Below are 10,949 nucleotides of genomic sequence, written 5' to 3'. Positions count from 1 at the left end.
TTGTATACGAACTAGATGGTCATCAGTGGTGCATGGTTTTTTAAAACCACATTGATAGAAACTGAGAGGCTCATGGGTTTCTAGCACGAACGTTAATCTAGTATTCAGGACGTTTTAAAAAGACTTCGCAAGACAACTGGTAAGGGCTATAGGCCTATAGCTACTGGGGGAGTTTGGTGGTTTTCCGGGTTTCAAAAATGGAACGATAATAGCGTTCTTCAATGCTTCGGGTATTTTCCCCGATATCCAAACTTTGTTAAAAAAAATTAAAAGAGCTTTTATGGCATGTTCGGAGAGATGGCCTTGCATTTGGTAATGTATTTTATCGAGGCCAGGTTCAGTTTGTTTACCAGCGGACAGTACTCTGTAGATTTCGTGAACTTTAATTAAAGTATTGTATTGCTCATTTCTGCTACTATTTATGGTAGTCTGTTTCTCAGCTGTATTTTTGAATTTTAGAAATGATTTTGTATAGTGTGATGAACTGGAGGCTACATAGAAATATTCACCCAATATGTCTTCCTGTTCTTTTATGCTTGTCTGTATAACGGGAGATGTGAGAAACGGAACTGTGAATGGGGAATAGCTGTTATTCAGCTTTCGTACCGTCCAGCCCATTTGTTTCGACGCAGTTTTGCTGTTTATAGAGGGCACGTAACTTTGCCATGAATACTTTTCAGCTTTGCAGTGGATATATCGAGCTTTCGTGCTCGCTTTTCTAAAACTTACAAATTTTTCTGCCGTTGGGTATTTGCGAAATATTCCCCAAGCTTTGTTTTGTTCTTTTGTCGCTTCTCTACATTCCCGTGTATACCAAATTTTGTGATATTGTTTTACTACTCCGGAGGACTGAGGTATAGCAAGGTGTGCAGCGTGAATAATACAGTTTGTGAAAGCTTCATTTAGTTCGTCTATGCTCAGATTATTTGACACTATTTTAGCTAGGCTGGCTTTCTCTTGAAACAGGGCCCAGTCGGCTAAATGGAGTTTCCACCGCCGTGGTTTTGTTCGGATTACTTCCGGTAAGCATTTTATGCTGATCAGTACAGGTAGGTGATCGCTTCCATATGGGTTGTCTAGTACATCCCATTTTAATTCAGTGAAAATAGAGGGTGAACTAAAGGACAGATTGATGCAGCTCATTTTTCCTGAGCTAGGTGAGCAATAGGTCGGTTTACCATTGTTTAGTAAACAGAGATCATTACTCAGCATAAGATCCTCAATAATTTGGCCTCTTGTATCGGTTTTGTCGCTACCCCAAAAACTGGAGTGCGCGTTAAGATCTCCGGCTATCATATACGGCTCAGATAGCTGTTCTATAAGGTGTTCCAGTTCATGTGTAGTTACTTCAAGATGTGGCACCAGGTATAAACAGCATAATGTTTTGTTTTAAATGTGCGCAGGATGGTTGCCACAGGTTCTAATTTAGTATTAAGATGATGTTCTTTAGCTGCGACCCCCTCTTTAACTATAATAGAAACGCCACCTGAAAGCCTGTTTGCGTGCTCTCGGTCGCGGCGGAAGAATTTCTACTTTTATATGTTTGCATGTTTGGAATCTCAGTTTGTTCCTTGGAGACACAGGGGCGTGGGTGAGACAGTGGCCAGTATGTCTTTTATGTCATTTATGTTATGTAAAAGTCCCCTGCAATTCCAGTGTACGAAAGCCATTTTCTGTTATATGTGTGGAGGGAAAGAGGATCTAGGTTGTGTTTTCAGGCCCCTTGATTCGAAGGCTCTCTTTTTTGTGGCGATAGAAGGAGCCCCGCCGTTCACCCGACGTCGACGATACCGGGCTGACTTGATTTGTGTCCATCGTCTCCTCAGATACGCTGGACGTCCGTCCTCGATGCACGGGTACGTTCAAGTTGGGCCTCGCCGTGTGGGGAGGGGCCCTGGAGCCTCCTGGCCTGGGTGTCCGCATGGCTTGCTTTTGAGGCAGTGGCGCAATCCAGTAGCTGCGTTCACTGTAGCCGCTGGAGGCTCTGCCCGAACCTGACTGTGTGACTTGGGCAGGCTCTGAAGGCCACTGTGTTGCCGCGCCCTGTTGAAGGCCACTGTGTTGTTGCGCCCTGTTGTGTTGGCGCCCTGTTGTTTATACATTGGTGTAATTCAACTTCGCAGTTGTCTCAAAGGTGGTCATGGGAAGCACACTTAGCGCGTGAGGTTTGGCCGCGGCAGCTCTGTGAGCCGTGGCCGTACCTTTTGCATTTGAAACAGCGTCGCGAGTTGGGTATGTATGGTCGGAGTTTCAGATTGGTGTAGCCTACCTCCGCAGAGTCAGGCAGTATGCTCAATGCGAACGTTAGGAAGAAGTGCTTTGTTTCGGTTTCCTTTTTTTCCCGTCTGGTCTTTATTCTGTACACATATGTGACATTTTGTTCTTTTAGTCCACTTAGGAGTTCTTGGTCGGTCGCATACTATAGGCCATCGTCAGAAATGACGCCGCGCACGGTACCCAGTGATCGGTGAGGGCTGATAGCTATGGGAATGTCACCAAAGGCTGTTACTCGTGAAAGTTTCTCGTACTGATGTTGGTACAACAATTCCAAAAGAAGGTCCCCATTTACTAGTTTCCTTATTTTATATCCTTGGCCAATGGTGTAGGTTAGGGTCCTTGCAACATTGAAAGGAGAGACATGTGCAGTAATTTCTGAGTGTTCACTATTTACCACGTGGAATTTCGGAAAGTTGCTTTTGTTCTTCACGAAGAACTGGGCAGTGACATCGGTGCGCCCCCTCTTGTCAGGAGCGCGATCGCTTGAAGCAAAAGAGCTAGCCATAAAAATTGTCTTTTTCGGTCGCGTTACCAGCCGCCCACCACGGAGCCCAACGAGGGGACGAGGCTAGAGGTTGCAAGCAAGGCCTGCCCATGCCAGCTGTATACTGCGGCTATAACCCAATATGGCATAACTCAGGGTAGTCAGCCACACATAGGTTAACCCTAGCCGCCAGGAAGGGAAGAAACAAGAAGTGAGTAGAAGACAGGAAAGAAATGAAAGTGAGAGAGAAAGAAAAAGATCGAAGAGGGGGACAGGCAAAGGCTACTGCCGATTTCCTCCAGGTGGGTCAGACTGGAGGTGCCGTCTATGCGAAGCAGAGGCCGAAGTGGTGTGTTGCCTCCGCAGGTGGGCAATAAAGGTCCAAACACCCGGCATCGGCTCAACCCCCCGGATCCCCCTTTCCCCAGACACGGCTAAGCCGCGCATGGCTACACGCGGGAGGGTCCAACCCTCGTGTGCTCGGGTACGTGGTGTCGCAACGCACCAAACGCCTGCTTACGCGGACGCCCCTGAGGGGCTATTCGAAATCACAAATAAAACTTCAGCGTACAAGTTACACCTTGAGTGACAGTGTGAACAAACATTAGGAAGAACTCGGAAGCAATGTTTTTTGTAACTCGTTTGGGCAATGGGGTCCTGTACAAAATGTAGGACCGCATTTTCTTAAGTTCTGACTGGTTGTCCGGATGATCACATTTTGTTCTCGAAACTTGCCCGGATGTTCTCGTTTGAGTGCCCAGATAACGGCTCTGGCTTCTGGTTCAAGGTGACTTGAAGGTCGCTGATCACTGGAGCTAAAATCATTTCATCCTTCAAATATCCCTTGACAAATATCGGCCGATTTTATTGCTACCCATTTTTCTCAAGACTAGTAGAGAGTGTTGTCGACAATAACCTTCTTAGTTCTTTAAAAAGAGGAATGTTCAATCGCAGAGCAGCAGTATGGTTTCCAGAAAGGGAAGTCGATAGAAAACGCCCTCCTAAGTTAAAGAAAACGTAGTTAACAACGTTGAAAACAAAATTTTACGTTTGCTTATTTCTAGGTTTTCGAAAAGCTTTCAATTCAATCAAACACGAGCTTCTGTTTTTTAAACTTTACCAAAACGGTAATTGTGGCTGTCTGCTTCAGCTAGTTGAAAGTTATTTAAGCAACCCTTTTCAAACCCACCGCGGTGGCTTAGCGGCTATGGCGTTGCGCTGCTGAGCACAAGGTCACGAGATCAAATCTCGGCCGCCGCTGTCGCATTTCGTAGGGGCGAAATGCAAAAACGCCCCTGTCCCATTGTCCCATGCATTTGGGGCAGGATAAGATTCCCTGGTATGTCAAGGTTAGCCCGGAGCCCCCCATACGACAGGTCATGAGCGCGCCCTATACTGAGGGCCTCAAGAGCGACTGGGTGCATAATAAATCCGTGCGCTTGCAGAACAGAACAAATTAAGCACGCGTGTCGATGGAAGGCATTAAGCGGAATTTTCACAACACAGCATAAACTGCATGCCGGTGTCACGCAGTCAAGGCGGCATTATAAAGTCTGAAGCACAGCTATAAGAAAGAGCCAATAAAAAATTGTGTATGTCATACTAAGCGTCCGCGTCTGTTCGAAAATATCCACTAGCTCATACCCCCGTAAGCGAGCAAAAATGCAATGGCTCATGCAATGGCTAACACGCAATGCAATGGCTAACACAGAGGCTACCAGATTTTAACGTGGACGTTTCCAAACTCGAAGGAGAGTGGCTGATTAAATCCATGCTTGAACGCTTCTCGCTTCAGTGTTCCACGCAGTTAACGTACCCACTACTATAAGACGTACGAATATAGATTTGATATTTCCAAACGACATGTGTGACATCGAGATCACCGAACCCCATGCAGTGTAACACAGCGATCACAAGGCAGCTCTGCTCCCTTGCAAAAAAATGACCGGTGATGTTTCCAATGTTCGACAAACAAGTGTTTCCCTGCCAGCAAAGCACAGACAGCAGCTGATCATATTCATGTTTGAACGCTTCTCGCTTCTGTTTTGCACTCAGGTGAACGTACCCACTACTATAAGACTTACGTGTGTAGACTTAACATTTGCAAACAAAATGTGTGACGTCGAGATGATCAAACACCTTCGTGTATACCACAGCGATCACAAGGCAGGTCTGCTCACTTGCGAAAAACTTGACCGGGGAAGTTTCCGATGTTCAATAAACATGTGTTTCAACGCCAGCAAAGCAAGGACCGTGGCTGATTACATTAACGTTTGAAGGATTCTCACTCAGGTGTTGCACTCTGATGAACGCACCCACTACTATTAGACTGACGTGCGCAGTCTTCACATTTGCAAACGAAATGTGTGACATCGAGAAGGCCGAACCACTTGAAGTATACCGAAGCGATTAAAAGGCCGCCATGTCCACTTGCAAAAAATTTACCGGTGAAGTTTTCGATGTTCAAGAAACCTGTGTTTCACTGCCAGAAAAGCAAGGACATTAGCTGTTTACATTCATGTTTGAACGTTTCTCGCTTCCGTGTTGCACTCAGGTGAACGTACGCACTAGTATTAGACTTACTTGTGTAGTCTAGACTTTGCAAACGAAATGTGTGACATCGAGGCGAATGAACCCTTTCAAGTATACCGCAGCGATCGCCAGGCAGCTCTACCCACTTCCAAAAAAAATAAGCAGTGAAGGGTGCGATGTTCAATAAAGAATTTTTTTCACTGCCAGCAAAGCAAGGACAGTAGCTGATTACATACATGTTTGAACGCTTCTCGCTTCGGTATTGCGCTCAGGCGAACGTATCCACTACTATAACAATTAAGTGTGTAGTCTTGATATTTGCAAACAAAATGTGCGACATCGAGAAGACCGAACCGCTTGAAGTATACCTCAGCGATTAAAATGATGCTCTGTTTACTTGCAAAAAATTGACCGGTGAATTTCCGATGTTCAATAAACGTGTGTTTTGTGGCAAGAAAAGCAAGGACAGTATCTGATTACACTCACGTTTTACCGCTTCTCGCTTAGGTGTTGCACTCAGGTAAACGTACCCACTCCTATAAGACTTACGCGAGTAGTCTTGACACTTGCAAACGAAATGTGTGACATCGAGATGACTGAACCCTTTCTAGTATAGCGCAGCGATCGCCAGGCAGCTCTACCCACTTGAAAAAAAATAACCCCTGAAGTTTCCGATGTACAATAAACAAGTGTTTCACTACCAGCAAAGAAAAGGCAGCATCTGGTCACATTCATGTTTGAACGCCTCTCGCTTCGGTGTTGCACTCAGATGAACGTACAAACTACTATAAGTCTTACATGTGTAGTCTTGAAATTTCGAAACGAAATGTGTGACATCGAGAGGACTGATCCCCTAGAAGTATCCGCAGCGATCACAAGGCTAGTCTGCCAACATGGAAGAAATTTCCGATGTTCAATAAACGTGTGTTTCACTGTCAGCAAAGCAAGGACAGTAGCTGATTACATCCATGTTTGAACGCTTCTCGCTTCCGTGTTGCACTCAGGTGAACTTACTCATTACTATTAGACTTACGTGTGAAGTCCAGACATTTGCAAGCAAAATGTGTGACATCGAGATAACTGAACCCTTTGAAGTATAACGCAGCGATCGCCAGGCAGCTCTACCCACTTGCAAAAAAAATGACCCCTGCTGTTTCCGATATTCAATAAACACCTGCTTCACTTCCAGCAAAGCAAAGGCAGCAGCTTATTACATTCATGTTTGAACGCTTCTAGCTTCGGTGTTGCACTGAAGTGAACATGCCCACTACTATTAGACTTACGTGTGTAGTCGACATTTACAAACAAAATGTGCGATATCGAGATCACGAAACCACTTGAAGTACACCGTAGCGATCACAAGTCTACTGTGCCCGCTTGCAAAAAACTGACTGGTGAAGTTTCCGATGTTCAATAAACGTGTGTTTCCGTCCCAGAAAAGCAAGAACAGTATCTGATTACATTCATGTTTGAGCGCTTCTCACTTCGGTGTTGCACTCAGGTGAACGTGCAAACTACTATAAGACTTACATGTGTAGTCTTGAAATTTGCAAACGAAACGTGTTACATCGAGGTGACCGCACCCTTTGAAGTATACCGCAGCGATTAAAAGGCCACTCTGTCCAATTGCAAAAAAAATTGACCCGTGAAGATTCCGATGTTCAACAAACGTGTGTTTCACTGCCAGCAAAGCAAGAGCAGTAGCTGATTACTTGTATGTTTGAACGCTTCTCGCTTCGCTATTGCCCTCAGGTGAGCGCATCCACTGCTATAAAAACTACGTGTTTAGTCTTCACATTTGCAAACGAAATATTAGACATCGAGAATACCGATCCGCTTGAAATATACTACAGCGATTAAAAAACTAGTCTGCGCACTTGCAAACAATTGACCAGTGAAGTTTCCGATGTTCAATAAACGTGCGTTTCACTGCCAGAAAAGGAAGGACATTAGCTGATTACATTCATGCTTGAACGCTACTCGCTTCCGTGTTGCACACAGGTGAACGTACGCACTACTATTAGACTTATGTGTGTAGTCTGTAGGCAGGAAAAGGTGGACGGCCTACAGCTCCGTAGACGGCAACAGGCCTTTCCGAAGTCTCGTGCATGATGAAGGCCCAAGGCGCTCGTTTCGATGACGGACGCCCGGTCTTCTGAACCACGCGCGTAGAAGCGGGTTCGAGGTTGCCAGAGGCCGATCTGAGGTCTCGTGCCGTGTAACGACCCCAGGTGTTCTCTGTCTCGAAGACAGAGAACACCGCGCTCCATGAGCCTCCATTTGCTCCACGACTTGGGATAGCGCCTTGGGGAACGCCTCGGCATGTGAAGTGGTCGGATGTCGGCCCATCTTCAGTACGTACGAACAAGGACCTTTGTGTCAAGTAGTTTCTGATCATTCGATATACTCGCCCTGCTTGTTCAACTGTCAAAAGTGCGTCTAGAATGGTTTGATGGGAAACGTTGTCGTAAGTGCCTTTCATGTCAATAAATAGTGCTACTGATAATCGCTTCCAAGATTTTTGCTGTTCTATAGATGACACTGAATCGATGACACTGTCAATCGATGAACGACCTCGCCGAGATCCCGAGATGGTAAATTTTGTGGTGTTCAAGGTACGATTCGAGACACGTGAGGATCATACGTTCCATGAGCTTCCCGACGCAGCTGACAAGTGCTATAGGCCGATAAAACGCCAGTTCTAGCAGTAAACTTCCTGCTTTTAGCAGCGGTACCAGGCGGCTGCGTTTCCATCCCTATTGGACGACACAATCTCTGTCATGAACTATTGAAAGGCTGAGAAGTTCTATTCGTGCTTCTCGAGCTACGTGGCACAAAGCAGTACGTGTTATGTCATCGGGCCCTGTTGAAGACGAACACCTACAGAGTGCCATAGCAGCTTCTAACTCTTTTATAGAGAATGGAGCGTCCATACTTGTATCTCGAGGACCGGGAATGTCGCCTAAAGCGATGTCAGGGACTAAAACTTTGCCGCCGGCGACTTTCGCACAAACTTCCTCTGGAAAGTCTATCTGACAGCGGTTTTGATAGGGAGCAAGGGCGTTAAAGGACGACGTTGTTGGGGCCCTGAGCAATAACACCGTAGGGTGCCAAAATTAATCCGGGTGCGCCACTACAGCCTGCCGCATAATTCGATTTGGCACGTACAGCCCCATAATCCATTCAAGTTTAATGCATCGGCCACGGTGCGATGTGCCACGTGAGGCAATGACAATGCAAAACCCTCTCAGAGGTAATGAAATATTGCGCAGAACAACGCCTCAAGCAAACACCTCTTCCTTTGTGTTTTGTGTACTACACAGACAAACAGCAGTGTTGCATGAAGGTTAACGTTTAACATCAACTCAATACCCTTGTGTTGGACAAAACGTTGAAGAAATTAAACATTCGCCGTCAATATTATCGCTAATTATCTTCAATAAAACCAAACAGCACAGAAAGCGGCGCTTACAGCGATTCCCACTGTGAGTGGGATCTGCATAAGTTTTTTTTCTGCCGCTTGTATTTTATTTTGTTCTCCCACGACACAAAGAATGAGAACGAATTGACCCTATCGGAAAATTAATTTATAATTTAAACAACTGAAATTCACGTTTCCTATTCTTCCTCTGTTGACATTACATGATAGAAATTGAACAAAAAACAAAGCAATGGCTTCTGATAATTCTAACCTCTAAACCTAACTACCATTATATTTGTTTCTTATGGATCATAATTGAAACACAAATAAGACATATTTCGATCAGTCTAAATATTTAGGTGATTATTAGCTCGGAAGTCCTGCCGTACGTGTCAACACTGTTATACTCTACTGAGTCCCTTCTCCTCTCCTTGTTATGGTGTGGCTGCAATATTTATGCAGTGGGCAGTGATAAACGCAGTCATTGCTACGTGCTTGGCATTGTAGTCTTCAGCCTTAACACTTAAAACGTGAACCGGCTGTACTCCCATCTCGACTACAAGAGCCCAGCTTATTTGTTCCATAACCTCCAGTGCATTGAGAAGAATTTGCAATTTGAGAAGGGAATGCCAATAGTACGCATATTAAAGAAATTATGAGACACTGTTCCGTGAAGGAATTCGTATATTTGTGCTGCCTGCTTCTGGCTTAGTAAAAGAAAGAATGTTGCACTTCAGCCTCTCCAGTTGAAGGTCATTTCTGTGTTGTTGGAATAGAAGTGTACCGTGCAGTGGGTGCAAGTCAAAGAACCCCAGGTGGTCAAAATTAATGCGGAGTCCCTCACTACGGCGTGCTTCATAATCAATTCTTGTATTTGGCACGTGAAACCCCATAATTTTATTAATTTGAATACAATATAAGTGTGGAAGGCGCACCACCGCTTTGACCTAAATTGCTGGTACTCAGTCTACTGTAGCCACCCTGAAAATAATTTTTCTTGACAGACTCGCGCAATTGCTGAAGTATTCTTCATTTTACCGCAGTTCTTTTTCGCTCGTGTTTCCCTCTGGCTCTCAACAACCCAGATGCGAAACACTTTTCCTGAGAATTCAAGCCGGCCACAGGTGGTCGAGTTTGATTTAAGTGAAATGAGGATGAAGAAAAAAATTACCAAGTATTCGATGCTGAGAATGCGGGCGACCATGAAATCCAAATCCTTCATCGAATGCCTGCACATTTTTCGTCGGGCGGGTTCACTTTCAGATCTGGATCTGTATTCTAAAACAGCTTTTACGGTGAGAATTCTTCGCAATAGCAAATTCTAGTCAATTTTGATGCTAGCCAAATTGTTAGCGAAGGCGACCACCATTGAAATTACAAAGAGCACTTAATAAAGAAAAGCTTTGTGAATTGGGTCACTGGTGAGGACATCATAAATTTGTTATTGCTATCGTCAGCAGGCTAATAGAGCAGCGGGTATCAAAGCAAAAACAAGCAAAACAATCTGCAGTAGTATAGAGATTTTCATAAGATTTATGAGAAGTTGAAGATAACAGAGGCTGGCAGTGCGGGTCGCCATCTTTATCTGAATAGGGGGCCAAATTCACACATATTTTCATTCATAAGATCTTTGCAAATAGTATGCCGCCTTCACTATGTGTGTGTCCAGCATCGGGATCGACTATATAATTTGCTCTTACAAACGAATGTAACGATAGAGTTTTTCTTTTTTTTTGTATAATGCGAACATGTACTGTACTGTTATAAGTTAGTAGCTGAGGGTAGCTAGTTGCTGAGCAAAAAAATTCTGGGCTACTTAGTGTTTTTGTTCCTACAGCAAGCAAATAAACAAAAAAACGTAGTGCCCTTCCACTCTACGAAGAAGGATAACCAGTGAAGCTGCATTGGGGTGACTATTGTGATAACTCCATTAAAAACTAAATTATGGGGTTTTGCGTGCCGAAACCACGATCTGATTATGAGGCACGCCGTAGTGGGGGACACCGGAAGTTTGGACCACCTGAGGTTCGTTAACATGCAGGCGTTGGTGCGGGTGCGGGTTTAACGTGCGGGTGTTAAGTTCACGGGTGTTTGCGCGTTTCACCCCCGTCAAAACGCGGCCACCGTGGCCGGGATTCGAGCCCGCGACCTCGTGCTTAGCAGCCCAACACCATAGCAACTACGCAACCACGGTGCGTGTGATAGCTATATTGATTTATATAATTATTGTCATAC

This window comes from Dermacentor variabilis, chromosome 1 (assembly GCF_050947875.1).
Source record: "Dermacentor variabilis isolate Ectoservices chromosome 1, ASM5094787v1, whole genome shotgun sequence".
In the NCBI taxonomy this organism is placed as follows: Eukaryota; Metazoa; Arthropoda; class Arachnida; order Ixodida; family Ixodidae; genus Dermacentor; species Dermacentor variabilis.
Note: the sequence above shows the minus strand (reverse complement) of the source record.